Source organism: Dermochelys coriacea, chromosome 3 (assembly GCF_009764565.3).
Source record: "Dermochelys coriacea isolate rDerCor1 chromosome 3, rDerCor1.pri.v4, whole genome shotgun sequence".
Classification (NCBI taxonomy): domain Eukaryota; kingdom Metazoa; phylum Chordata; order Testudines; family Dermochelyidae; genus Dermochelys; species Dermochelys coriacea.
This window is the reverse complement of record NC_050070.1, coordinates 85,189,095-85,216,871: the sequence shown is the minus strand read 5'-3', so window position 1 is coordinate 85,216,871 and position 27,777 is coordinate 85,189,095. Positions and strand designations below refer to the sequence as shown.

At 44.3% G+C, this 27,777-nt stretch overlaps 1 long non-coding RNA gene across 1 annotated transcript; it reads right to left on the bottom strand.

Moving 5' to 3' along the window:
- Positions 1-850: 850 nt before the first annotated feature.
- LOC122459309 lies at positions 851-25,190 on the bottom strand. The gene is made up of 3 exons (XR_006279908.1): positions 25,176-25,190; positions 16,458-16,461; positions 851-1,034 (listed from the first exon to the last, which is right to left on the bottom strand). It is a non-coding gene; the product is annotated as an uncharacterized LOC122459309 (long non-coding RNA).
- Positions 25,191-27,777: the final 2,587 nt, after the last annotated feature.

Here is a 27,777-nt window from a genome sequence, read left to right as displayed (position 1 = left end):
GTGGTCATTATTACCAAGCGGTTCAGCTAACTTCACCTCTTGAACAAGATCCTGAGAGCCACTTCAGACTAAATCAAGAATTGCCCCTCTCCCCTTTTCCAGGACTAGCTACTCCAATAAGCGGTTATTAATAATGTCTAGAAATTTTATCTCTGCATCCCATCCTGAGGTGACATGTTCCCAATCAATATGAGAAGAGTTGAAATCCCCCATTATTATTGGATTTTCTGTTTTTGTAGCCTCTAATCTCCTTGAGCATTTCATAATTACAGTCACCAACCTGGTCAGGTGGTCAGTAGTATATTCCTACCACTATATTCTTATTAGTCAAGCATGGAATTTCTATCCATAGAGATTCTATGGTACAGTTTGATTCATTTAAGATTTTTATTATTTTTGACTCAATTCTTTTCTTTCATCTATAGTGTTACCAGGGTGACCTAGTAGCAGAATGTGTAAACCAAAATTTTTCAAAAGTAGTTATTGTCATGTTGCACCCCATAAAGCTTTATGGAAATATGCTTATGAATGTATATATATGACATAACTGGAATATGTTTTATGCTACATATGCCATGTAACTTATCTCTGTAAAGGTTATGACCTACTGAATCTATTCTTCCTATTTGTATGCATGTATCATGTTTGTGTTCAAATTTATGAATATTGGCTGTGTACTTGTTTGATTTTAAGTAGCCTCTGTGAAGCATTTGGTCAGCTTCTTGAGAAAAGACTATTCTCAGTAAGTGCCCAATCAAGAAACACTTAATCTGACAATAGTCTTTGATAGACGCCAGTCCACATCTGAGCTTTCCTGGGAACATTCCTTTAGAGAACTAAGTCATGCATGGACATGTTACTTGCCCAGGTGACTTCAAAACTCCATCTTGTAGAGGGGATTCTCCACAGGGGGAGGAAGGGGTTTCCACGCACAAGAAAGAAACTATATAAAGTCCTGGGAGACCCCCCTCCATTTTGTCTTCAGCTGGCTCAAGAGGCAGCCTTCTCTACCCCCAAAGGATACCTGAAAGAAACTGGAACAAAGGACAGTAACCACAGGGGTGTGAGTGATTGCTGGACCCAAACTTAATAACGTGTGGTAATTCACTTTGTCTGCTATTACTTGGAACCACTTAAATCCTACTTTTTGTATTTAATAAAATCATTTTTACTTATTAATTAACCCAGAGTATGTATTAGTATCTGGGGGGGAGGGGGGAGAGACGGACAACTGTGCATCTGTCTCTATCAGCGTTATAGAGGACGAACAATTTATGAGTTTAACTTGTATAAGCTTGAAACAGGGTAAAATGGATTTATTTGGGGTTTGGACCCCATTGGGAGTTGGGCATCTGACTGTTAAAGACAGGAACACTTCACAAGTTGCTTTCAGTTAAGCTTGCAGTTTGTGGGACGTGGTTCAGACCTGGGTCTGTGTTTGTGGCTGGCAAGTGTGTCTGGCACAACCAGGCAGGGCTCTGGAGTCCCATGCTGGCAGAGAAAGCAGGGGCAGAAGTAGTCTTGGCATGTCAGTTGGCAGCCCCCAAGGGGGGTTCTGTGATCCAATCTGTCACAGTTATTGTAACATATAAACCCAAATTAGTTAAAGCAGGGATATCAGAACTTCCCAAAAGTTCATTACAAACCCTGTTCATTTCTCCTTTTACAATTAAGTGATGCATTTAGCTGCAAGCCTAACTGTAAAAAGAGTAAAATATATCAAGTTATACACACACATACCAACCCCAGTGTATTCTTCTAGCCCTTACTCTTTATTTTAAGTATCTCCTATATTCTACATAAATTTCGTTAGATGGATTTATGGGATCACTAACTTGCTTGATGCAGTATTGTATTCACAGCAGGAAATGATTTGCCACTGCAATGAAAATGAGCATTCTCTAGTGGATTGTCAGCATAAAGAATTATATTATCATTGAAATAACAAAGAGATCTTCTAAAAGAATTTTTGATTCATTGTAATTACTGATTTTCTGCAGATTACATTATGGCTTTAATTCTTTGGTCTCACACTGTTCACTTGGTAAACTTCTAAAAAAAATCAAGTGAACATATAAACATCTTATTTATACAGTAAGTTTAGAACAAAAGACTAGAATTCTGTATGGGCTGAATTTGTTGATTACGTTTAAGAAAATAGAGATCTTCTTATACTGGTTGGTTTGGAAGGAAGAAATGTGGGAGCAGTTTATGTATTTTTGTCAAGCTGATTTGTATTGTTTTATATTTCTACTTTGTATTGTATTTATATTTTGTATTGCAATTATTTGTATTCTAATGATGTTGTTTTGAAAACTTTACTGCATATACCTATACATAAGGCTATGTTTTAGTCACAGGTATTTTTATTAAAAGCCACAGACAGGTCCTGGGCAGTAAACAAAAATTCACAGCCCGTGACCTGTCCATGACTTTTACTAAAAATACCAGTGAATAAAACTTGGAGGGGAGGGGGCGCTGCCCCGGGACTCTGCAGGTGCTGGGGGAGGGTGGATTGGCTAGGGGTGTGGGGGGGGTGAGGGCAGCAGTGCACAGCCTGGGACCCCACACTGGTGCTGGGGGGAGGTTGGCGGGGCCGGAAGGCTCCCTGCCTGGCTCTGCGCCTCCTCCCTGCCAGCAGCAGCAGAGTTTGGGCATGGGAGGGGGCAGAGGCACAGGACAGGGTGAGGCAGGCTCTCGACAGTACTTACCTGGGGGGCTCTCCAGAAGTAGTGACATCCCCCTCGCTCAGCTACTAGGCGGAGGCGTGGCCAGGCAGCTCTGCATACTGCCTCCGCCTGCAGGCACCACCTCCACAGCTCCCATTGGCAGCGGTTCCTGGCCAATGGGAGTTGCGAAGCCAGCACTCTGAGCAGAGGCAGCCTGGAGAGCTGCCTGGCCATGCCTCCGCCTAGTAGCTGAGTGAGGGGGATGTTACTGCTTCTGGGGAGCCCCCCAGGTAAGCGCTGCCCAGAGCCCGCTCACCCTATCCTATGCCCCATCGCCAGCCTCCTCCCACACCCAAACTCTGCTGCTGCTGGGGTGGGGGAGGGGTGGGACGTGGAGGCCCAAGACTGCCCCAGCAGCAGCCTGTGCGCCTGGCCACTGCAGAAGTCACGGAAAGTCATGGAATCTGTGACTTCTGTGACAAACTTGCAGCCTTACCTATATATACACCCCTGCAGGACTAATGACAATCTAGTCTATAAAATGCTTATGTACCTCACAATTCCCAACCCCATCAAGATTTAAGTGGCATATAGGCCTGGGCCAGGCCATTGGCACAGGAGTGAATTTCACTTAAATTTATCTACAAAGGAGACTCTACCATTATTGCTTCCTTATAGTGTATAAAAAAGAGCTGACTTTTCTCTCACATTTGCTACATTAGACATTTAGTTTTTGTCTGCCCTGTTTTCTGGAAGACTCTATGGCAGGCTGGAGAAGGATGGTACTACGACATCAGACATGACATGTAAGTAAAAACTGATTAAGTGAAATGGGAAAGAATTTGTAATCAAACTGTTTAAAAGTCTGTTGTTTTTTGCTGCTGTTTTCCTTTTTTTGTTTTTTTGCCAGCACCTATTTTTAATATAAGTGAACCAGGAAATCTGGACTTTGTTGTTTTTACCTTAAGAAATGTCAGGAATGTCAAATAGAAAAACACCTCTATCCTGCTCCTATATTTTTCAAGTTCTGTATACATTATAAAGAAGAGGGAAAGTCTCAGGTAAGTTCTTCCTCTCCTTTAGTAGGGTTTTACTTTAATCCCTGTTGGACGTGCCCTTTAATTTTTATGCAAAATTACATGGAAATCACAGGGTATTAAATAGGGTAAGAAACTCTTGCAAAAATTTCATTTCAAGGATTTTAATTAGTAAGTTTTTGTTATTGTAGTTTTGGGGGTATTTTATGTATTAAGATTGGTAGCAAAATATAAGTACCTTTGATGGAAATTTGGCTCAAGGGTCCTAATTAGGGCCCTACCAAATTCAGGATCCATTTTGGTCAATTTCACAGCCAGAGGGTTTTAAAATTGGTCAATTTCACATTTTCAGATGTTTCCATCTGAAATTTCACTGTGTTCTAACCGTGGGGGTCCTGACCCAAGAGAGGGTTGTGGGAGGTCACAGGATTGCCACCCTCACTCTTGCGCTGCCTTCAGAGATTCCTGCAGATGGAGGTTCCTGGAGATGGGTCTGATCTTCCCTGTGCTGCTGGGAGCACCCCAGTCGGGGGCTCTGAGCTGCTAGTCCCCGCTGGGCTGAAGAGGGACAGGACTTCCTCTTCCCCTGCATGACCACTCTTGGGGGGAGATCAGATCCACCTCTGGGTACCTCTCCGAGCTGCAGGAAGCTCTGCAGCTGCGCTGCCATCAGAGCTAAATTCTATTACAGAGCTAAACTCTGAAGGCAGCTGGGGTGGTACCTGGAGGTGCGTCTGATCTCCCCCGAGAGCGGCCATGCAGGGGAGGAAGAAGTCCTGTACCTCCCTAGCCCAGCGAACTAGCAACTAGTGAATGGTAGGAGCCGCCAGCCCTGATGCTTCTCTTTCCCTCCCATAGCTAGATTTCACAGAGTAGGTCTGATTTCATGGGCCGTGATGTCTTTCTCACGGTCGTGAATTTGGTAGGACTCTACTCATAATCCAAAGGTAGAACAAAGATTTTCTGCACTTCTCACCCAGCCCAGAATTTCCAAATGGCTTTTCTCTTCTTCTTTTATTTTCTCCAGCAAAGCTTCAGCAGCCTCACAATCCCTGGAGAAGAGCTAGGCCTTTTGATAATATATGTTATTCTTAGTATTGCCAGGAATGAAATCCCAGCCTCTGTTCTCTCGGTAATAGAGGATTTTTAAAGGGCATTAAAGTCTTTGCTCCACCTGGGTCACTGGGTGCTGGTAGGGGAGGGAGTTAAAAGGTCTTGCTTCCTTACTGCATTTATCCCTCTCAGCATGGGGTTTTTAATATGTGATGTCTTGCTGACAGTGTTATTTATTTATTTATTTAGCTCCTCCTTCCATACCCTGGAATATCTCTTCAACTTTTCCCCAAAACCCAGTCAGATAATTAATTGGCTTTTGTAAAATGCCTGGAAGGTCAAGTTCTGGGTATTCTGAAACAAGGTGGGGGTAAGCGCCAGAGTCCTGGGACCCTTCTGAACATTATCCTGCTGGTAGCTTGCTTTCTCTTTAATAGCAGGTATCCAGCTCGAGTGCCTGCACGGTTCACATTATATTATAGGGAAAGAAGCTGTCTGGCTGGGATGAAGGGCCCAGGCCTTTTAGGCAGGTGTCCGCTTTGGAAGCATAACTATACAAAGCTGTATCCTAAAACAGTGGCCAGCACAGTTCTTGCAGAACCACATTTAATCATTTCCCAACACAGTTGTAGCTAGTGCGCTTCTAGCACAGTTTTAACATCCACAGTAGACAGGGCTCGAGTCACCTATTGAAAGCTAGGCTAGCAGGAACCAAACAACATATGACTAAATTCTGCCCTCACTTTCCTCTCTGCTTTTCCTGCTCTGTGTCTATCTATCCAACCAACCATATTCTCCCATACTTGCTGTGTCCCAATCCCTCTCCACTTTTCACTATAATCCTTATTTCAGGATCCATTTATCCTCCCTGTACTCTGATTCTTTAGTTCCCTTTCCATCTTGCTCTCTCTCCTTTTGCATCCCCTTTTTTCCTGTCCTCCACACCAGTTCCCATCCCATCTCCATTTTCATTTCTCTCCCCTCATTTTCTAACTCCCTCAAGCCTTTCCTCTACCATATTTCCCCAATCCCATCTGTTAGAACAGCTCTAGTCACAATTAGGCTCAGCACTGCTGAAAATTAAGTCCTGTGTATCTCAAATTGGACACTCAAAATTGAAGGCCACTTTTGAAAATATGGGACTAAAATATTCAAAAGAAACATACTGCACAACAGGGAATGTTATGATGTGTTGGAAAGTAGTGATGAGCTCAAACTAACACCCAAATCCAAACATCCACAAACTTTTGGAAAGTTCAGATCTGAACTTCCCATCTTGGGCCACTCTCTCTAGTCTAAAAGCATTAATGATTTCATAAGTGCATTGTGGGACTGTGAGGCATTCAGATACTACAAGGATAAGGGCCACACACGTTAGACATATAAAGCTGCAGAAGTAGTTCCACATCAACATAATGGGAAGTTACTTTCACTGTACAGTCACTGGAGGTCTTCAAGATGTGTTGTCCATATGTGCATTCCGCTGATGGTACAAAACCAACTTGTGCCAGAAATTGGAACCTCTTGGCCAGCAGTATCCATATGGTACCCATGTGTTCTAAGGTCCTCATGTGCTACATCAAGGGCATATAAAAGTAGAATGCACCAACCTGCCATTTGGTTTCCTCTTCACTGCCCAACTCCAGGAGTATAGACTCTGAGGTGGAAGGGATGGGAGGGCACATAGGTCATGGAATGTGCATATGGACAACATATTTTGAAGAACTTCAGTGATTGTACATGGTAAGTAATTCTCATTCCCCTTCAAGTGTTAGTCCATGTGCACATTCCACTGATGGTTGACTCCCAAGCAGCCATGTCATAAGGGAGGTGAAAACCTGGAGTGCTTGTCTGCCTGTGGCACAAAACAGTCTAGTTTCCTGTGGGCTATAATACTTTTGTCTAATTTCAGTTGTTGGGTTTAGTGTGTGGATGCTGGGTGGTGTTAGTGGCCTATAATATACAGGAGATGAGACTAGATCATCTGGTGCTCCCTTCTGGCCAAAAACTCAATGGGTATGTCTATACTGTGTTTTAAAACCTGCAGCAGTGAGTCTGAAAGCCAAGATCTACAGACTCAGACTCGCGCTAGGGTGCTAAAAACAGCTGTGTAGACATTTGTGCTTGGGCTGGAGCTCAGGTTCTGAAGCCTGGTGATTGGGGTGGACTTCAGAGCTGAAGTTCCAGCCTGAGCCACCATGTCTCCACTACTGTTTTTAGCATTATAGTCCGTAGACCTGGGCTTTCTGACTTGCTTCCATGGGTTATAAAACACAGTGTAGACATACCCCATGTGTGACTGTAGGCCGATTTGCCAAATGTGGCACTGGATCTGGAGGCTTCTGCTAAAGTGGAATGCTTTGTGAAAGTGTGGATTGATCCCCAGGTGGCTTCTCTGTAAACATCCAGTACTGGTACATTTCTTAGGAATGCTGCTGATACAGCCTGGGCCCTGGTGAAATTGGCTTTGAGTATAGATGGTGGATCTACTTTAGCCACATCATAGCAGGTTTTGATACTGTCAGAAATCCAGTTGGATAGTCTTTGTAATGATATGGCAGAACCCTTTCAGATCTGGGGAGAACTTATACCTTCAAGTCAGGGGCACTGCAATGGGTACCCGCATGGCCCCACACTATGCCAACATTTTTATGGCTGACTTAGAACAATGCTTCCTCAGCTCTCGTCCCCTTGTGCCCCTCTTCTACTTATGCTACATTGATGACATCTTCATCATATGGACCCACGGGAAGGAGGCCCTTGAAGAATTCCACCTGGATTTCAACAAATTCCACCCCAACATCAACCTCAGCCTGGACCAGTACACACAAGAGAACCACTTCCTGGACACTACAGTGCAAATAACTGATGGTCACATAAACACCACCCTATACCGGAAACCTACTGATCGCTATATTTACCTACATACCTCCAGCTTCCATCCAGGACACATCACATGATCCATTGTCCATTGTCTATAGCCAAGCCCTAAGATACAACCATATTTGCTCCAATCCCTCAGACAGAGACAAACACCCTATAAGATCTCTATCAAGCATTCTAAAAACTACAGTACCCACCTGGAGAAGTGAGGAAACAGATTGACAAAGCGAGACGGGTACCCAGAAGTCACCTACTACAGGACAGGCCCAACAAGGAAAACAACAGAACACAACTGGCCATCATGTACAGCCCCCAGCTAAAACCTCTCCAGAGCATCATCAACAATCTACAACCTATCCTGGAAAATGATCCCGCACTCTCACAGGCCTTGAAAGGCAGGCCAATCCTTGCTTACAGACAGCCCCCCAACCTGAAGCAAATACTCACCAGCAACTACACACCACACAACAGAAACACTAACACAGGAACCAATCCCTGTAACAAACCCCGTTGCCTTCTCTGTCTACTCTAATGACACCGTCATAGGATCCAAACACACCAGCCACACCATCGGGGGCTCATTCACCTGCACATCTACTAATGTGATATGTGCCAGCGGTGCCCGTCTGCCATGTACATTGCCCAAACCAGACAGTCTCTACGTAAAAGAATAAATGGACACAAACCAGACATCATGAATGGTAACATACAAAACCCAGTAGGAGAACACGTCAATCTCCCTGGACATTCAATAACAGATTTAAAAGTAGCCATCCTTGAACAAAAAAACTTCAAAAACAGACTTCAAAGAGAAACTGCAGAGCTACAATTCATTTGCAAATTTAACACTATTAATTTGGGCTTGAACAGGGACTGGGAGTGGTTGGCTCACTACAAAAGCAATTTTCCCCTCTCTTGGTATTGACACCTCCTCATCAATTATTGGGCCACATCCACCCTGACTGAACTGGGCCTGTCAGGACTGGTTCTCCACTCGTAAGGTAACTCCCTTCTCTTCCTGGGTCAGTATATTTATGTCTGCATCTATAATTTTCACTCCATGCATCTGAAGAAGTGGGTTTTTACCCACAAAAGCCAAATAAATCTGTTAGTCTTTCAGGTGCCACCAGACTCCTCGTTGTTTTTGTGGAGGTAGACTAATAGGGCTACCCCTCTGATACTTGCCTTGGGGATAGGTGAACACTCCCCCCAAGAGAAGGCCACAGGTTCTTTATGAGGCTTTTCAGTCATTAGACAGTATCACCTGAACGAATAAAGTATAAATAATATTTCCCTCCTCCCCCATCCCACTCCTTTTCTCAGTTTACATGCCAGATCCTGGCATCTCATTCTGCCCCTTTTGCATTGCTGTGGGTTCTCCTGATGTCTGGTTCTATGGCTTTGACCTGCCTCTATGCTATCTGTACCCTATACAGACATATTCCTATTCCTCAGTGGGTTGGGGTGGAATCAGACTGCCCTATGCTCAAGCTGTTCCTGTCTGGTGGAGTAGTTTTTACATTGCTCTGAATCATGCTGGCCTGGTTCAGCCTGAGCATGGGGCACTCTGGCTCCACCCCAACCCCCCAAGGAATACCCCTTTGTCTGCATAGGGTGCAGATGGCACAGGTGCAGAAAGGTGACCTCCAAACCATGTTTCTCCTGCCCCAGGTACTGCACTGAATGCAGCTCAGCCAAGCCCGGGGTTCCGACCCTCTGTATTTACCCCTCCTACATGCCTCTCTTCTCCATTTTTCAATTGGCTTTCCCCCTCTTGCTTCCCTTTTCATGAATGTTACAATTAGGGTCAAACCTCCAGACCCACAATATGTGAGCGAGTCATACTGAGGCTGAGTGAGTTTGCCCATCCCTAATAATGAAATCAAAATATTCAGGCTCTCTCCTCCCACCTTGCAAGTAAATAAACACCACATATGTTTAGTAGACCTGATTTCTGTTAGCAGCATGCTAATAGTGCACTGAATTTATTCCACAGAAGGCCTATATTCTTTAAAATAAGCACGTGTGGCCAGTTAAGTGAAGAGTATACTGCTGACAACCTTTGCATTTCATCCCTGAGTCCAAAAGTATGCTCACTCTGCATGTGACCCACAAACAACACTGGTGCTAGGCAGATGGGAGGCCCCCTGCTGTTTGGCTTGCTCACTAAATCAGTTTTATTTTAGAATCAAGTCAAATGCATGATCCTTCTTCTAGGAAATGAACACGTGCATCCCCTTCCTTGCATAAAAGCTTCCCAGTGCCTTAGGAAACCAAACACAGGGATCTTATATTCATTTGTATTCAGATATTGAAAAACACAGTTAGAGACTGTAAAGAGACTGCAGGAAGATTTCCCATCAGAAACACTGCCAATAGGCCATTTGCTTGAGAGTGATAAGATACAACCAGTGTAATCATCTCTGATACATACTTGCTGTCGTATCCTGATTGTATACATATACATATGAGAGAGTGAGACACACTGTGGAAGCATTACTTGTGGCACCTTAGAGACTAAGTGAGCTGTAGCTCACGAAAGCTTATGCTCAAATACATTTGTTAGTCTCTAAGGTGCCACAAGTACTCCTTTTCTTTTTGCGAATACAGACTAACATGGCTGCTACTCTGAAACCTGTGGAAGCATTATAACTGTCAGTATCAATTATACCTGGCACCAGCCTGCGCCCCTCTGGGGATTCAGCACAAAGGAAGGGGAGGAATGTTGCTGCTGCGGTTGCTTGCCCTCCCTTGGGGATTTCTGCCTGCAGGCAGGGAGCTGCTTTTAGTTACAGTTAGAGGCTGCTGGCAGGAGGCAGTAAATCAGTGCAGCCTCCCAGCCACTCTGGATGTGCTGCTCTCTTCTCAGCCTCAGTTATGCACTTTTCCTGCTCTGCTGGCCCTTTACAGGGCCTCTAGCAGAGGAGATTACAGTCACCTTGCGCCGCCGTAACTTCCCCTGATCCAACAGTTTCCATCGGAAGAGGCTTGTCTGCCAAGCTTAGGCCCTGCGCTGAATCTGTGCCATAATGCTCTATGAATTGCAGTGAACAGCAGTGGCCTGGTGAGAACACTGACTTCTTCTTTGTGGCAATCACACAGGTGAGCTACTTTCAATTAGAGAGGAGCCCGGACTGGAATCCATAATCCAAGCAAACACCTTTCCCCTCCACCCCCCCATCACTGACTTTTGGAGAAGTCCAGATCCAGATTTCAGGATCTGAGCCTCCAAAACAGGTCTGGACTGAAATCTAGAATCCATTCTTGTCACTGCCAGTGCCTCGCCTCCCAAACCACACAAACAAACAGTAGTGAAGTTCTAATCTATATCCAGAGTCCATAGCTCAGACTCCACTTATACAGTCACCTGATTTGCTGGAAACATTGATCTGAGGTTAACAGAGGAACTTGTCTCAAACTCAGTTACATAAGTGAGCAGCATACAGGTGTTAGTTACACTGATTTCTGTGTTAGCAGCATGCTAACAGTGCACTGAAGTTACTCCACAGAAGGCCCATATTTTTTAAAATATGCATGTGCGGCCAATTAAGTGAAGAGTATACTGCTGACAGCCTTTGCATTTCATCCCTGAGTCCAAAAGTATGCTCACTCTGCATGTGACCCACAAACAACACTGGTGCTAGGCAGATGGGAGGCCACCTGCAGTTTGGCTTGCACACAAAATCAGTTCTAAGAAAAAGTCTCTGTCCCATTAAAGTCAATGACATCAGAAGGACCAGGATTTGGTCCTTCATGCACTACGTGAACAATACATCAATTTATATTTTGCATCTCCACCTCCAACAAACGAAGCTAGGCAAGTAGAAATACCACCACCACCACCTACTAGCTCGTATACAGCACTTTTCATGAATAAATCTGAAAGTGCTTTACAAAGAAAGTAAATTTCATTATTCCCATTTTACAGATGGGAAACTTAGGCACAGAGCAGTGAAGAGACTTCCCCAAGGTCACCACCCAGCAGGCTACTGGAAAAAAACTCAGGTTTCCTGAGTCTTAATCCAATGCTCTAGTTATTAGGCCTCACAGCCTCCCTAATCAGTAAATCAGTAATAATAAATAATTACAGTAATACTTTTGTTTGAAAGTGGATCATTTGCTATAGCTAAGTAATGTGGAAGGACTATGGCTCTCACGTTGCGAACTCTTAATTGAGTAATCTTTAATCATCAATGGGACTAGGTATATATGACCTCCCTCTCCATCAGGCCTCATAAATGGTAATGGATATTTCCTCCCAACACCTCTGTGAGATGGAGATATTTTAACATTCCCTTTTTGCAAAGGAGGAACTGATGTACAGACAAAGTGACTCCCCCAGGCTCAAACAGGTAGTCTATGTCAGAACCAGGAATAGAATCAAGATCTCTTAAGCCACTGCCCTGCACCTTAATAACAATGCCATCCTTCCTCATCGCTACTCATGTGAATAAAAGTTTGTCGTGTGCTATTATTCTGAAATCCAAAGTAGTTAAGATCAATAATGGGAAATTCATCCCTGGTTTATTTCCACTGCCTTCGGTGAAGTTGTAATAAGGATGACTTTACTGTTGCATTTAGGGATGGAAAATACTTATTGGATTCACTCAGTCTATCCTTAAACATTTGCAGGACATAAAACAACAACGAAGAGCAACTGATATCTAATATTAGCGATGATAGTAAAAGTTCCAGTTGTTGGACCTCCTCTATTAAGAAAGAAAGAGAGAAAGAAAGAAAAAAGAATTGATAGATGATTACTTTACACCTTGTTATGTGAAGGCTATTTCTTGATATATCCATCTCGTGTTCTTTTTTTCCTACACAGGAAAATATCTGATCATTTAGGCTCTATGAAGGGACAGTGTTTCAGATCAGATGTCTATATAATTTCAATGCACTGTATTTTCCACTGCATGCATCCAATGAAGTGAGCTGTAGCTCATGAAAGCTTATGCTCAAATAAATTTGTTAGTCTCCAAGGTGCCACAAGTCCTCCTTTTCTTTTTGAGGCAGTAAGTTGGATTTTGCTTTATCTCTCTGCTGATTGTCAGTTGGTGATAAAAGTAACGTATTTTATGCCATGTCTGAGTCAGAATGAAGCTGTTTTACCTGCATTTTTAGAACTGCCAAAAAAGTCAAACAAAAAGGAAGGTTTCTTAGTAAGACTGAGCACAATTTGCTAAAATGAAAATATACATCAACAGGTGGCAGCATTTCTCTGCTTCTTGAAAGCCTATCAGGATGCTAAAGTTTGGAAACCTTTCTGTAACTCTTCAGGGAGTAAGTTACAAGCTACAGGCAGCTTCCCAGCAAGCTTCATCCCAAAACCTGCTATTTTCCCTTAGAAGAAGAGCAGCTTCTGCCACTTCTTTTTTGTTGCCAAGGCCTGAGCTCGGCTTCACCTGTCTTCCCCTTGTTAACTGTTCTTTGTTTTGACTTTCCAATTTGTGCTAAAGAAACCAATGTGAGCAGGAACAGGAACAAACAGGTAGCAAATACTAGGAAGGATGCAAAAGAAAAAACAGCCCAGAGCGATGGGACACCATCAAACCGTTCAAGTTCAATGTCCAGACTTTTAATTGGAAAGAGACATTTCTGAACTTTTCAACTGAGGCCTGTGGAGTTATGGCAGGCAATCATGTGGGTTCACTTCCACTGGAATCCCCACGTCAGCTTTGAAAGCAGATCCCCTTAGATGAAGAAAAGGGAAGCTGTGGGAGACAGTATCTGCTTCACCATTTCTTCTGGTTGTTTCCTGAACCCAACTACTACAATTTTAATCTACCTGGGATATGGGGTAGTCAGCTCATTCCTCATCCATGTTCCAGTCCTGCCAAGACTCTGAGTAAGCAGATCAACTGCAGCAGCCAGTTCAGAAGAAATACAGATATACAACATAGTACTGAAAACCTCCCCCCATACTGTGATACACTACAGCCTATTCTGCTTCACTATTTTTCCTCATAGTCTTTCATTCACATTAACAAGGAGTTAAAAAGAATCCAGTAGAGCTACCACAAGAAAGAATACTTGGAGCAGGTGAGTATTCATCCAAAACTGCCCCTTGGGTCATCTCAGAAAGAAAAGAAACGGAGCCACTCAAGAACAAATCCATCAGTGACTTTTCCCAGTCAAGAGTATAAAAGGCATCTGACAGCCCTCAAAGAATTGGTATGGACACTCGGTTCTTTGTCAGCTGAAGACCATTGACCAATGAAAACAGAGCAGAGCTCATACCCCACACAGTGCTAAAACAGGGCTGACCAAGACTGACTCCAGATACTGCTAGAGTTTCTCAGTACCACCATCCCTTGACCTTTTCCATAAAGGAAGGCTTCAGGCCATGGAATAATTAGTGAGTATCAATGTCCAGAGATTATTTCTTTAGCAAGGACCTAGCAACTCCTTCCATAAGAGAAGCCAGCACCTTGCCCTTCTGAAGGGAGACATTGATAGTCTCCTATCAACGGTGGTTAGACTAGATGACCCCTCTGATCCCTTCTAACCCTGTGATTCTATGATTCCTCAAATAATGGACCAACATTAAAATGGAGGAGGTGAGGGTTGGTCCATGACAGGCAAAATATGCCGCTCCCTCCTCCAGTCCTATGCCAAAACACAAAATGTAGAGTATGTTGTTTCAGTAACCACCTGGAGTAGTCCCATGGTTTTCATGGAGGTCATGAATTCCTGAGCCAACCAGAAAGAATATTCATCCACGTGGCTGTTTAAATCTCACAGACTAGTTGGTATCAACAATCCCCAGGCCAAAGCATTGATGAACTGGATTGGAATCCCTAGCAGAACCAAGGTGCAATTGCACAGTCTATCCCTATCCCAATCCATTCTAACTTCATCTTGGGACTTGCATATTCAAAGGACGCACTCTGTCAGATCTAGTTTTGCATTGGAGAACTCCTGAATTTGAAGTCAGATGCAACCAGCACAACACCACCATCTCCTCAGCCATCTTACAACTGATGTTGAACCAAATATTCAACTGGAGACAACTGAGCTAATAATGGCCCAGCAGCAACATCCAGACAGATCTGTTATACGTCAAAAATCAGGGTCTCATCCGCGATTAAATCAAGGATGGCAGTAACTTTGTTAGTTGCTGATCTTGTGATTCACAACATCTTAAGAAGGTAGGTCTCTGCCTGACAGCACCAACAGAATTTACACAGTACTTTTGGCTATCTGGTACTTCTCACATGTATCCAATCCCTGAATTTTCCCATCTATATCTAGCTATAGAAAAGTTTTACTGTATTCCACTCATACTATCCCAGCCCACAGTTGCCTTCCCAGATTCACCACTGGTTGGATCTCAGTTACATAGCATACTCCTAGAATTCTGTGCCAAAAAATTAAAAATTCTGAACACAATATTTTAAAATTTCTGCATAACTCTGCAAATTTTGTCAAAATAAAAATACATAATTATGCCAATTTAAATTATTTTGGTAATTTATTTCAAAATACCTGCCAACAAGTATGTCTGTAACAATACAGACACACACAAAAAATTACCCCAGCAGTAGAGAGTTAAAAAACCTCCTATGACAACCCAATATTCTTTTTCTCTGCCCCCTTTCTTCACCCAGAGCCCAGCCATGGGATCCTCCCCTTGCTCAGACAACCTTCCCTCCCTCCCCCAGAGCCCAGGGATCCAGAGGGAGAAACAGCCTGATGCTTGGTCCTGGCTTGAACAGAGTTTCCTGCACCCCACCTTTTCCTTCCCTCAGGGCCTGCTGGGAACTGCAGCTGCCAGGAACCCTCTAGCTCTCTCCCCTTCCGCCCAGCAGCATCTTCTATGTGCAAGCTGGGCTCTGCTGGGTCCAGCAGCCCCTCGTGGTGGCTAGAAGCACTGCAGCTCATTTCTATGGGGGAAAGGAAATACTGTGCGCATGTTAATTTCTGCAGAATTAGAAACCATTGCACCATTGTGCAGTGGTGGAGAATTCCCTCAGGAGTAATGTCATGATGCGTATGTAAGCTGAGCTTTACTGAGCACACTACTGTACTCTTATTCAATATCCTAGAAGCTTTTACAAAATGATCTACTTAAAATTACATTTTATCCAGGGACAGAGGCTTTAAAATAAAATGTCATAATTTATATAAAATGTAAAATGGTAAATTTCCTTTGATACTTATTAGAGATGATCACTTACAATGGCAGCCAGTGCATTTTAAAACTCTGCATACATGCACAGACACTAGATGTGCCAGATCCAATTACCTACTACTAAACTAACATTCCTCATCATCTAGATTCATAAATACTAAGGTCAGAAGGGACCATTCTGATCATCTAGTCCGACCTCCTGCACAACGCAGGCCACAGAATCTCACCCACCCACTCCTATGAAAAACCTCACCTATGTCTGAGCTATTGAAGTCCTCAAATCGTGGTTTAAAGACTTCAAGGAGCAGAGACGCCTCCCACAAGTGACCCGTGCCCCATGCTACAGAGGAAGGCGAAAAACCTCCAGGGCCTCTCCAATCTGCCCTGGAGGAAAATTCTTTCCTGACCCCAAATATGGCGATCAGCTAAACCCTGAGCATATGGGCAAGATTCACCAGCCAGATACTACAGAAAATTCTTTCCTGGGTAACTCTGATCCCATCCATCTAATATCCCATCTCAGGGGATTAGGCCTATTTACCCTGAATATTTAAAGATCAATTACTTACCAAAATCCCATTATCCCATCATACCATCTCCTCCATAAACTTATCGAGTAGAATCTTAAAACCAGATAGATCTTTTGCCCCCACTGTTTCCCTTGGAAGGCTATTCCAAAACCTCACTCCTCTGATGGTTAGAAACCTTTGTCTAATTTCAAGTCTAAACTTCCTGGTGGCCAGTTTATACCCATTTGTTCTTGGGTCCACATTGGTGCTGAGCTTAAATAATTCCTCTCCCTCTCCTGTATTTATCCCTCTGATATATTTATAGAGAGCAATCATATCTCCCCTCAACCTTCTTTTAGTTAGGCTAAACAAGCCAAGCTCCTTAAGTCTCCTTTCATAAGACAAGTTTTCCATTCCTCGGATCATCCTAGCAGCCTTTCTCTGAACCTGCTCCAGTTTGAATTCATCCTTTTTAAACATGGGAGACCAGAACTGCACACAGTATTCTAGATGAGGTCTTACCAGTGCCTTGTATAATGGTACTAAAACCTCCTTATCCCTCATGGAAATGCCTCTCCTGATGCATCCCAAAACCGCATTAGCTTTTTTCACAGCCATATCACATTGGCCGCTCATAGTCATCCTATGATCAACCAATACTCCAAGGTCCTTCTCCTCTTCTGTTACTTCTAATTGATGCGTCCCCAACTTATAACTAAAATTCTTGTTATTAATCCCTAAATGCATAACCTTACACTTTTCTCAATATTAATTTTCATCCTATTAGTATTACTCCAGTTTACAAGGTCATCCAGATCCTCCTGTATAATATCCCGATCCTTCTCTGAATTGGCAATACCTCCCAGCTTTGTATCATCTGCATACTTTATTAGCACAGTCCCACTGCCAAGGCCAGTAATAAAAAGATTAAATAAGATTGGTCCCAAAACCGATCCCTGAAGAACTCCACTGGTAACCTCCCTCCAACCTGACAGTTCGCCTTTCAGTAGGACCCGTTGTAGTCTCCCCTTTAACCAATTCCTTATCCACCTTTTGATGTTCATATTGATCCCCATCTTCTCCAATTTAACTAATAATTCCCCATGTGGCACGGTATCAAATGCCTTACTGAAATCTAGGTAAGTTAGATCCACTGCATTTCCTTTATCAAAAAAATCTGTTACTTTTTCAAAAAAGGAGATTAGGTTGGTTTGGCACGATCTACCTTTTGTAAAACCACGTTGTATTTTGTCCCATTTACCATTGACTTCAATGTCCTTAACTAATTTCTCCTTCAAAATTTTTTCCAGGACCTTACATACTACAGATGTCAAACTAACTGGCCTGTAGTTACCCGGATCACTTTTTTTTCCTTTCTTAAAAATAGGAACTATATTAGCAATTCTCCAATCATTCGGTACTACTCCTGAGTTTACAGATTCATTAAAAATTCTTGCTAATGGGCTTGCAATTTCAGGTGCCAATTCCTTTAATATTCTTGGATGAAGATTATCTTGGCCCCCCGATTTAGTCCCATCTACTCAGGGTACAAAGCTGATAACAGACTCTATCCAATAACATGCAGATACTTTTACCATGGAAGGACTTAGAAAATTTCTTACTAATAATTTTAGTGCTCATGGAAGTGAAACCTTTATTTCACTGGACGGTATTGGACATGGTATGGAAAGGCCCTGTGCAAAATGCTCATCTCAGCAAATAGGAGCTCAGCTAATGCTATGGTTTGTCAATTTTTATAGCCCTGTTGTAATTTTCCCACTCACACAAACGGTGTCCTGTGAAAAAAAAGTTTTGCAGGATCAAATCAAGACTCACCCAGCCACTGTAGCCCCCGCAATTACCCACAAGGCTTTGCACATCAACACCTGACCTTACTCATCATGGGATTGGCTGATGAAAGCCAAGATGGAAAGTAAGTAAAAACCCTTAAGATTTTTACTTGTAAAACCTGTACTAACAGTTCTTAGGGGTGTAATTATTTTGACTTAATGTTTTCTGCTGGCACAGAGAGATTTTGGGGGGAAGAGGGTAGAAAAGATGTGAGCATTAAAATACTTAATCATACATAATTAAATATTAAATTAGAAAACAAAAAAGCCTATCAAGCATCTGTGAGTTTATTCCAAGACTGCTGCTATGGAAGGAGATATTAGTAAGGCTGCGAGTTTGTCATGGAGGTCATGGATGTCACAGATTCTGTGACTTCCTGGGACCTCTGTGCTTTCTGCAGCAGCCGGTGTGGATGGCTTGAGGGCTGTCTGAGCCGCTTGGGCAGTCCCTGGGCCAGCCGCACCAACTGCTCCTGGGGCAGTCTCAGGCCACTGCCCCCCACAGCAGCAGCAGGAGTTTGGGTGTGGGAGGGGGCTCAGGGCAGGGGGTTGGGGTGCAGGAGGGTTGGGGCACAGGTTGTGGGTTCTGGGTGGCGCTTACCTTGCGGGGGGCTCCTCAGAAGCAGCGACATATCCCTCCCTCAGTTCCTAGCTCTGCATGCTGCCTCCACCAGCAGGCACCACTCCTGCAGCTTCCATTACCTGTGGTTCCCGGCCAATGGGAGCTGCGGAGCCAGCGCTTAGGGTGGGGGCAGCGCGCGGAGCTAGGAGCCGAGAGAGGGATATGTTGCCACTTTCAGGGAGCCGCAAGGAGCCAGGGAGGGAGCCTACCAGCCCTGCTAATCCCCCCCGCCGCACCCCTAGGCCACATGCCCCACAAGTTTTAATCAGGGGTATATAGTACAAGTCATGGACGGGTCACAAGCCATGAATTTTTGTTTACTGCCCATGACCTAAAAATACCCATGACTAAAATATAGCCTTAATTATTAGCTCAATTTTTAAAGATGAGGAAATTCACCTTCATGCAAAGGGCCAGCACAAGGTATATATACAGCTTAAGTCCTGTTTTGAGGATAAAGTGGTTCATATGCCTGGCAGTGGCTCTGGCACAGGGGTGAATTTCACTCAGAGATTAAGTTATTTGTCCAAGGTCACACAAGAAGTCTGTGGTAGAAGTAGGAATTGAATGCAAAACTCCTGGGTGCCTTAACAGCTAGACCATCCGTCCTCTCTGGGAAGGATGACTCATCAGTTATTCCTTAATACCCAACTTTCAGAAAAATGTACGGTCCCTCTTTTATTCCCATTAACATACGATAATGCAGGTATTAGCTAACAGGATGAATGAGATTTTTTTTTAAATAATAAAGTCAGATTTTTAAAAATATTTAAATTGGATTTTTAAAATTTTATTTAAATTATAAGATGTTTCTCTTTTTAAAATAAATGCATTGAAAATGAAAACCAAATTTAATACAAAATGTGTTAAACCCTACAGTTATGATCTCTTAAAACATTTAAATAAAAAATAGATGTGCTGAATCCATCAGCCTTGGCCAAAAACTTCGAGTTAAAGGCTGCTTTATCATACTGTAGAATCTCAGAGTTAAGAACACCAGAGTTATGAACTGACCACAAACTTCATTTGGGCCTGGAAGTACATAATCAGGCAGCAGCAGAGACTAAAAAAAAAAAAAAAGGCAAATACGGTCCAGTATTGTGTTAAATGTAAACTACTAAAAAAATAAAGGAAAAGCAGCATTTTTCTTCTACCTTGTAAAGTTTCAAAGCTGTGTTAAGTCTATGTTCAGGTGTAAACTTTTGAAAGAACAGCCATAACGTTTTGTTCATAGTTACGAACAACCTCCATTTCCAAGGTGTTCATACCTCTAAGATCCTACTGTATAAAGAAATAATCAGGGTAAAAAACATCTAACTTTTGAGGCCAAACTTTATAAATATGGCACAACAGCTCATGTGCTACATTAAGGGAACTCAGGGGCTGTGCTACTGGGTGCAAGAGACCGGCAAAGTCATCACAGCTGAGGGGACCTGATCTCTGGCTCCAGGTGACACCATCATGTATCTCATCAGGACCATACTGAGCCCACCTGAGTGGTCTCATACTCTTTTTTCATAGCTTCTCCCCACCTGAGCTCTGATTTGCTCAGTTCTCAAATTAATATTTATGACTCCACCCACCATGGAAACTTACTCTTCAGCTCATGGAAGAATACTGATCTGCCCAGTAACTTCCAGCCCTTGCTCTATCTCAGGGGTGGCCAACCTGAGCCTGAGAGGGAGCCCGAATTTAACAATGTACATTACCAAAGAGCCACAGTAATATATCAGCAGCCCCCTAGCAGCTCCCCTACCCTGCTCCCAGCGCTTCCCACCCATCGGCAGCCCTGCTGATCCACACCTCCGCCTCCCTCCCCACACCTCCCAATCAGCTGTTTCGTGGCGTGCAGGAGGCGTTGGGGTGGGGAGAGAAAGGGGAAGAGCGAGGGCATGGCTGGCTTAGGAGAGGGGGCGGGAAGGGGTGGAGTGGGTGCCGGGCCTGTGGCAGAGTTGGGGTTGAGCAGTGTGCACCCACCAGCACACTGGAAATTTCGTGCCTGTAGCTCCAGCCCCGGAGTTGATGCCTATACAAGGAGCCGCATATTAACTTCTGAAGAACTGCATTGGCTCCGGAGCCACAGGTTGGCCACCCCTGCTCTATCTCCTTGCACATGTACACAGAGAGCAATATACACAAACAGAAATCCATTACTTTCTCAACTGCCTCCCTCTCGGTCTCTAAACAAATGAAATACCTCAGTGCAAAAGGAATGAGAGTTACATGAACAGACATCTGGGATGATTGTTAGTTCTTTTGGGAGTAGGAGGAGTTACATCATAAGTGAAAAGGAGAAAGTTTGCAACCAGAAAGGAGCAACACTGGTGTCAAAGCAGAACACTGTGGGAAGAAGAAACCGTGTTCTTTAGAGTGCAGCCGTTAGTGTTGATTTCAACACCTGGGAACAGGAGGTGGGTGGGAATGCTTGCCATGGCTGTAGCTCAGAAAGAGACACCATACTTGGGAATATTTTCAATAAATTCCTGTACCTCTGGGTTAAAAAAAAAATAAAAAAGAACACATGCCAAATGTAAAGTTGGGCGGGGGGAAAGAGATGCAAAGCCTGATTGTCAGAATGAAAGAATATTATAAAAAAACCTTCCTCAGAAGGTGAGGACTTTGAAGATGCTGATGTGAACATATCTGAGTAATCTGGATCGACTGGTTAGTAAACGTATTTTTGCACCATTCGTATTGACTGCCTACCAAGTCTTACTGTGCTTGTAAATAATGACTTAGATTGTCAAACATTTGTGTTTTGAGAAGATTACTTACTTGTGAATTTCAAAATGTTTGTGTCCAAAGTATAGTTGGTAGGTTAGTTTGTTGTGGAAATATTTATCCATTACATATTTATTGTTACTGCTGGACTTTTGAACTGATATTTTATTGTTCAATATAATCAAATATCTTCGGTGAAGATTTCCTGTTTAATAGACACCTAATAAAACTTTACATTTAATTTTATTAATAATTTTTTCCAAGCTGTTTGATACGTTGCTAGAGATAAGGGTTTAAATAGATTTAGATAGTCTTTGTTTGCAGTATGGTTGTAGCGTTGTTGGTCCCAGGATATTAAAGAGACAAGGTAGGTGAGATAATAGCTTTTATTGGACCACCTTCTGCTGGGGAAAGAGACAAGCTTTTGACCTACACAGAACTAAGTGATCTGAAGAAGAGCTCTTTCCCCAACAGAAGATGGTCCAATAAAATATATTACCTTGCCCACTTGGTTTCTTAGATATTCCTTGTGATTTATTAATTATGTTCACTATAAAACAGGTTTTACATAAATCATATAATTTAACCAGTGGTACAAACAGCTATAGTAGGAGGAATCTTTCCATTACAATCTCATTTTTTAGGAGTAGTGCACTGAGTAATAGTGAATGAGAGTGATTTTTTTAAACCATTTTGTTTCACAGTCCAGCTTAGACATGAGGGATATGGACGTTCAATGTCAGAGTCATCTGCTGGTATCACTAGCAGGGCTGCAACTAAACATGATAAATTACCTGTATTTAAAAAACAAAAACAAAACAAAAGACTTTCTCCATTGAGTAAAACCATGGATGAGTTTGTAATCAGGACCAGCAAATTCCAAACTCCATAGATGAAAAGATTGCTCTGTTCATTTATGCAACAAAATTCTCTCTTTCACTTTGTTCAGAGCAAACATTTCATTGACATGGTTCAGTCATTACAACAAAACTACACTCCATCTGGCAAAGCAGACATTGCTGGAAGGTTGCTGTGTACTGTGCATGAGAAAGAAATTGAACACTGTGCAAAAACATTGACAGGAAATTCCTAAATCTGAGTCTTGATGGGTGGAGCAATTTACACAGTGACCCAGTAATACATGCTTGTGAGATAACAGAACATGGGCTTGTCTATATTACAGAAACAATTGATATGTCAGGAAATGCCCTGAGGTAGCAGGATTAAGCAGAATATTTAAAAGTAGTAACAGTAAAAGCTACAAGAAAAACAAAAATTCAAGGGCGTATCTTTTCACAGGCAATTATGCAAACATAGCAAAGATGAGAAGAAATCTAGAAGATAATAAAGGTGTGGTGGGGCGGTGCCCCACCCCCATGCCAGATTGGGCTACAACAGGCCAGAGTGGCTGCACAAGGCGGCAGCCAATCAGGGAGAGTATTACAGCAAGCCAATCAGGGCTAGGCTAGGCCCTTTATAAAGGCTGCCCAGGAAGGGAGCAGGCAGTCTCTCCCAGGCCTGTCTCCTGTGTGAGGAGACTAGCACCATGGACAGCGCAGCGCAGCGCAGCGCAGCCAGGGGGAGCAGAAGGGAACTCCTGTCTGGTACCTGCTGGGCTGCGTGCCCTGAGAAAAAGGGCCTAGCCGATGCAAAGGGGCTGAAGGGGAAATGGCCCAGGGAGAGAGAGGGACAAAGGGAGAGAAGAAGGGCAGACAGGAAGGCTGCCGCCAAAGGGTCCCTGGGTCGGGACCCAGAGTAGAGGATGCACCTGGGTCCCCGCCTTGCTCTTCCACCTGGTTGTTAGGAGTGGCCATCGCAGACTGCACCAGACCCCTGCCAAAAGGGTTGGGGTGTGTCTGGCCATTGTGGCCGGGGTGAAAAGAAGGACTGCTGATAACACCGAACCCCCAGAAGGGGGTGAGACTGGAGCAGTGGGCAGTGTCCTGAAGAGGACGCCGCAAGCTGGGAGCAACGCAGGTCGAGACGCCAATCTAGGGCGAGAGACAGTCGGGACACCACCGGCAGAGGGTGCTCCTCCTGAACTGAGCTAATTCCCAGAGTGAACAGCAGGAGGTGCTGCGGTGGTGAGTCCCAACCCCGTCACAGAAGGGAACATGAAACTTGTAACGTAATTGGTGCAGTGCTCATTTGATGCATTTTTTTTAGCCAAAGATTTAAGTACAACTCCAGAAGCTAGCGAACAGGAGCAGCAAATAGGAGTTTTGTGAAGGAGTTCTCCAGCTGAAGGACGAGTGACAACATGACTCTTGGGGTGAGTTTGTTGTCTGTCTGCTTGCTTGCTGTCTGCCTGCTTGATTGAGGTTTATATTGTGATTGTTTTGGGGGGGTTGTGTGCTGAATTTAGGGGGCTGCTAGGCAAGGGTGACAGCTTCCTAATGAGGCTCCAACCCAAGGGTGGGCAAACTTTTTGACCCGAGGGCCACATTGGGGTTGCAAAACTATATGGAGGGCTGAGTAGGGAAGGCTGTGCCTCCCAAAACAGCCTGGCCCCTGCCTCCTATCTGCTCCCTCCCACTTCCCGCCCCAACTGCCCCCCTCAGAACCTCCAACCCATCCAATCCCCCCTGCTCCTTGTCCCCTGACTGCCCCCCCAACCCCATCCACACCCCCGCCCCCTGACAGGCTCCCTGGGACTCCCATGCCTATCCAACCCCACCCCCCCGCTCCCTGTCCCCTGACCCTTCCCCCGAACCACCACCCCATCCAAATGCCCCCTGTCCCCAACTGCCCCCCAGGACCTCCTGTCCCTTATCCAACCCCCCGCCCCCTTACTATGCAGCTCAGAGCAGCAGGAGCTTGCAGCCCCGTCGCCCGGCCAGAGCCAGCCACACTGCCCGAGTGGCAGCACAACAAAGGGGGGACAGCAGGGGAGGGGCCAGGGGCTAGCCTCCCTGGTCAGGAGCTCAAGGGCCAGGCAGGATGGTCCCGTGGGCTGTAGTTTGCCCACCTCTGCTCTTGCCTGCTATCCTTTGACCCTCAGTCCCTTTAGGGTCCCTTGACAAGGGGGCAGAGCTAACTCAGGGAAAACAGGAATTTAAGAAGCCAGCTCCTAAAGGTATGTCCACACTGCAGTGTAAGCCCAGAGTTAGTGGGACTCCAATCAGCTGATTCTAGGTTGGAGAACCCAGGGTGTGAGCATCTACACTGCTGCTTAACCTGATGGTAAGATTTTTCTAACCAATGCTCGAACCTGGAGCTCCAGTGTCCACTCTGCAGCCAAAGACCCAAGTCAAACTAGCCATATGGCAGACTCCCTAGAACTCTCCCAAAATGTGACCGCTCTAGCCCTTTGACCATGGTGCACTGTGGGAAAACTTGACTCTCCACATTACACGAAGTTTGAACAGCCTGACAACAGATCCTGCCCAACAGTCATTTTGGTCTGTGAGCTCCCAGATCCTGGAGTCAGCACCTTTTCAAGAACTGCTGTTACTTTTGCTTTCACTCTTGTGTTGGGAAACAGGTGGCGATTCCATGAGATGCTGGTGAACATCTCAGCTCCTGACAGATGCTTTATGATGGAGCAGGAGTACCACCCATGCATGGCGGACTCAAACTGGCTGATGCTGCTTGTTACAATATAGCTGCTGATGGCCCCTCTATGGACCGGTACTTCTGGCGCAGGACCACAAGCACAGACCAGTAGGATCATATCATCATGCAGACCTGGGATGACCAGCAGTGGCTCCAGAACTTTCACATAAAGAAAGCTACATTTCTGGAGGTTTGTGAGCAGTTTGCCCCAACCCTCCAGCATAAAGATACACACATGGGGTCATCCATTCCAGTTACTATAACCATTTGGAAGTTGGGTACCCCAGACTGCTACTGGTCCATTGCAAACTAGTTTGGTGCTAGAAAGTCAACTGTGGGTAAAGTGATGGCAGAGATTTCTGAGGCAATCAGGTGTTTGATTTATCCCAAGGTGGCAGGCATAAAAGATATTCCAGAGATCATTGCTGGCTTTGAGAGAATGGGGTTTTCAAACTGCACTGGAGTCATTGATGGGACTCGTGTGCCCATAGTTTGCTCTCCTCAAGGAACAATGGGTACTTCTCCATGGTTACGCAAGCCCTCATGGACTGCAAAGGATGACTTATGAATGTCAACATGGATCGCACTGTGAAAGTTCATGATGCCAGAGTTTTTCATTGAACAGGAGTCTTCATTCATGGACAAGCTGGGACACTATTCCCACCAAATAACATTTTCACAAATGGAGTTTCTGTTGCCACTGTTATTCTGTGAGACCCTGCATACCTGCTTTTGCTTTGACTTATGAAACTGTACCCTGATTTCAGAGGTCCTGGCAAAAGAAGGTTTAATTACACACTCAGCCGGTGTAGAATGGTTGCTGAATGTGCTTTTGGCAGATTGAAATCCCATTGGAGATGTCTACCAGCCCATTTGGATGCCAGTGTCATCAGTGCAGTCCACAGTACTGTGGCTTGCTGTGCTCTTCACAATCTTTGTGTAGCCAGAGGTGAGGCATTTCCCCCTGAATAGACCTAGGACAGCGAGGGGCTGCTGAATCCATACTCAGCCAGAAAGTGCACCTACCACAAATGGAGCTGGATATATCTGGGCAACAGAAGTTAGGAATGCTTTGTGCTTCCACGTTATGGATTTGTATGGCCCCCATGGAAGAGGGGAAATAGAATCTTTATGAATGTGTCTGCGGTGGTGTGAGGGCTTACTGATTGCGGGTGGTTTCAGTGCCCTGAAATGTACTTATGAGTGACATGGCCACTTATGAAATGGGAGGTGGAGGTTACTCGCAGTATGGATTGATGTAAGGAAGTGATTGAAGTATGAATTGCTCTAGAGGGATAGTCATTGCATACTAATTCCTAATTGTACCTGATCACGTTTACCTTTATTATTTTGAATGCACATCATATGATGTGAAGCACTGATAGCAATAAACTTACTTGATGAAATAAAAAGCTTTATTTATAAACATGCATTAGAAAAGTACAATATTCACCCATTCCCAGGCAGGCTAGATGCCACACCATAACAACAACAACAGAACCTTACAGGGGAAAAAATAAATAAATAAAAAAGGGCATGAAGAACAAGTGCAAATGATGAAACCACATACAAGACAGAAACCCCCTACCATGGCAAATCACCTGGCCACCCATTCTCCTTTCTCTGCTTGCTGTGCACTTGGTGCTGGAGGGGTGGTGGTCAGAGGCATCCACAGGGGAGAGAATCAATATGGAGGGTTGCATGGAGCATAGTTGCTCTGTCCAGCCACTCACGAGGCCTATGGAGTCTTTGCAAGCTGCTTCTAGACTGCAGCACAGGGTAGTGCACAAGAGACCCAGGCTGTGGTGGGGGTGATGCAGAAGGATCTGCTACTCTTGCAGTCATTAGTGATATGAGCCACTTGCACAGTTCTTTCTGCTGAGCTCTCTTGTCCTCCTCCCTTAGCTGCCATTCCTGTTCCAGGAACTGTGAAGTGCCTGATCTCCCACTGAAACCTTGTCCTCAAGTTGCACAGGTCGAGCCTTTCCTCTACCCACAAGTCCCTCTGTCTTCAGGACTGTGCCCTGTCCAAACCTCAACCATAAAGTTCATCACAGAAATGCTTCCTCTTGGAATGAAGGTACGTTGCACCAGGCTTCTGCTGCAATTTGGGTGAGCTGTGGAAGTACTGCAGGTTGAGGGGGCTGGAATAGGACAAGACACAAAGGGTTCAGAGCAGGAACACAGAAAAATATTCTTGTGGAATTTCAAGGACATAAAATGATACTTTTATAAACTGAGCTTTAGTATAGTTAATTGTTATAGTTATAACAGCCTGGTTAATTGCAGCGAAAGAAGTGCAGACAAAATGGTAAGTTAAAAAATGCAAAGCCACTTTTTTGATTTTAGAAAAATTTTAGAACTACTTGGGTTTGGAGAGTGAGAGACACAACAGGATGCTGCTTTAGCTTCTACATGGCTTACCCTGTGTATTTGCGTGCCACGATAAACAGAACTCCGCTCCCATCCTTGGCACATTTCCGACAAAATTTCCAAGCCCAGTTGTATTTGGGACAAATTATTTTGACACTGCATGAACTACCGCTAGCTGAAATGGACTAGATTAGTAAATGTAACACATTTCCCTATCTCTCCCCCCACAGAGTTCACCATTTCCAGACAGCTCAATAGACCATTGAATGGTTACAGAGTAGCATACTTACAGGCATGGCAATGTAAGGTTATTATTTTTATGAAGCAGGAATGGCCCCGGCAAGATGTTCTTTACTGTTTGCATTTCCCAG